Source organism: Pseudophryne corroboree, unplaced genomic scaffold (genome assembly GCF_028390025.1).
Source record: "Pseudophryne corroboree isolate aPseCor3 unplaced genomic scaffold, aPseCor3.hap2 scaffold_745, whole genome shotgun sequence".
Classification (NCBI taxonomy): Eukaryota; Metazoa; Chordata; class Amphibia; order Anura; family Myobatrachidae; genus Pseudophryne; species Pseudophryne corroboree.
In genome coordinates, this window is record NW_026970325.1 from 62,234 (window position 1) to 64,828 (window position 2,595).

The 2,595-nt window shown below is 40.1% G+C and overlaps 2 non-coding genes across 2 annotated transcripts; both read left to right on the plus strand.

The window, feature by feature from the left end:
- The first annotated feature begins 982 nt into the window (after positions 1 to 982).
- TRNAN-AUU (transfer RNA asparagine (anticodon AUU)) lies at positions 983 to 1,056 on the plus strand. The gene has a single exon. It is a non-coding gene; the product is annotated as a tRNA-Asn (tRNA).
- A 1,094-nt stretch (positions 1,057 to 2,150) lies between these two features.
- On the plus strand, positions 2,151 to 2,224 carry TRNAN-AUU (transfer RNA asparagine (anticodon AUU)). Its single transcript has one exon. It is a non-coding gene; the product is annotated as a tRNA-Asn (tRNA).
- Positions 2,225 to 2,595: the final 371 nt, after the last annotated feature.

Below are 2,595 nucleotides of genomic sequence, written 5' to 3' on the forward strand. Positions count from 1 at the left end.
TCCAAAAAACCCTCCCCAAACAGCACATGACGCAAAGAAAAAAAGAGGCGCAATGAGGTAGCTGTGTGAGTAAGATTAGCGACCCTAGTGGCCGACACAAACACCGGGCCCATCTAGGAGTGGCACTGCAGTGTCACGCAGGATGGCCCTTCCAAAAAACCCTCCCCAAACAGCACATGACGCAAAGAAAAAAAGAGGCGCAATGAGGTAGCTGTGTGAGTAAGATTAGCGACCCTAGTGGCCGACACAAACACCGGGCCCATCTAGGAGTGGCACTGCAGTGTCACGCAGGATGTCCCTTCCAAAAAACCCTCCCCAAACAGCACATGACGCAAAGAAAAAAAGAGGCGCAATGAGGTAGCTGACTGTGTGAGTAAGATTAGCGACCCTAGTGGCCGACACAAACACCGGGCCCATCTAGGAGTGGCACTGCAGTGTCACGCAGGATGTCCCTTCCAAAAAACCCTCCCCAATCAGCACATGATGCAAAGAAAAAGAAAAGAAAAAAGAGGTGCAAGATGGAATTGTCCTTGGGCCCTCCCACCCACCCTTATGTTGTATAAACAAAACAGGACATGCACACTTTAACCAACCCATCATTTCAGTGACAGGGTCTGCCACACGACTGTGACTGATATGACGGGTTGGTTTGGACCCCCCCCAAAAAAGAAGCAATTAATCTCTCCTTGCACAAACTGGCTCTACAGAGGCAAGATGTCCACCTCATCTTCACCCTCCGATATATCACCGTGTACATCCCCCTCCTCACAGATTATCAATTCGTCCCCACTGGCTGCACATGTAAGTGCAAGAGATCCTGAAGCACTCACTCATCATGGGAAAGTACCAATGTGTTTCTTCGTTGGTTGATGGAAGAAACATCTTACAAAAACTCTCCAGATTATTGACTTTTTAAAGTTTTTCTAGGAAACGTTTTAGATGAATGCTTATTAGCCTTTGTCAGTATGGACTTTTGCAAAGTGTCTCTGTGGCGCAATCGGTTAGTGTGTTTGGCTATTAACCAAAATGTTGGTGGTTCAATCCCACCCAGGGACGTAATTAACCTTGTGATCAGATTTTGGTGATATTTAAGGAGACAAGTCAAAATTTCAAACCTCCTCTTATGGTGTAGGGTACATGGCCTTCTCTGATGTAATCAGAGTTAGATTTGATTCAGTGATTTTATAAAAAACAGCTAGGAAGCACAATTTAGCAGTGGGTTGCAGAGAAAAAAAATATGCTGGCAGAAAAATCCAATCGAGTGATTAAACAGCTCTTCATTTTCTGGCTTTATTTTTATGCTAACAAATTTGTTCTCTGAAAAGTGTCCACAAAGCCAAGTCTCTGATTAACACCTTTGTAAGGATGGTTTTTCACCTATTACTAAATTAAACTTGCTTCATTGGAAAGGCAGCAAGATGCATCCTCATTTCAATGTCTACTGAAATAATACAAGTTGACACCAGGAAACATTAACGCCACTGCATCCTTGCTGCTTTCTCATGTGGAAGTCTGTTTAATGTGAAAACAAGGTGATATCTAATTAGCACACAGGTAAGGAATTAAGAAAATCTTTATTTAAGGGTGAAGATGTTTCTCACAAAAATGTTGACCCAATGCAACATTGAAATTCAAGCTGGAAAGATGATTTTAATATATCACTTGTACATTTTGTATTGCTCTTCTGGTGACAATGTAGTTTGTTTTTGTCAATTACCATTTTAATAATAGGGTAAAGAAAATGAAGTGGATTTTTGAAAGAAAACAATACTGTCAATATACTATTAAAACAAATTAAAATGGTAAAAGTTATTGTACTTTAAGTAAAAATAAAAGAGACAAAATATCAATCCCAGTTTTGGATTACTTTAATTAACAAAAAAAATGCATATAGCAGAGGATAGTTTCAATCTGCCTACCTCTGGGTTATGGGCCCAGCATGCTTCCATTGCAGTACTCTGCTGCACATGTAAGTGCAAGAGATCCTGAAGCACTCACTCATCATGGGAAAGTACCAATGTGTTTCTTCGTTGGTTGATGGAAGAAACATCTTACAAAAACTCTCCAGATTATTGACTTTTTAAAGTTTTTCTAGGAAACGTTTTAGATGAATGCTTATTAGCCTTTGTCAGTATGGACTTTTGCAAAGTGTCTCTGTGGCGCAATCGGTTAGTGTGTTTGGCTATTAACCAAAATGTTGGTGGTTCAATCCCACCCAGGGACGTAATTAACCTTGTGATCAGATTTTGGTGATATTTAAGGAGACAAGTCAAAATTTCAAACCTCCTCTTATGGTGTAGGGTACATGGCCTTCTCTGATGTAATCAGAGTTAGATTTGATTCAGTGATTTTATAAAAAACAGCTAGGAAGCACAATTTAGCAGTGGGTTGCAGAGAAAAAAAATATGCTGGCAGAAAAATCCAATCGAGTGATTAAACAGCTCTTCATTTTCTGGCTTTATTTTTATGCTAACAAATTTGTTCTCTGAAAAGTGTCCACAAAGCCAAGTCTCTGATTAACACCTTTGTAAGGATGGTTTTTCACCTATTACTAAATTAAACTTGCTTCATTGGAAAGGCAGCAAGATGCATCCT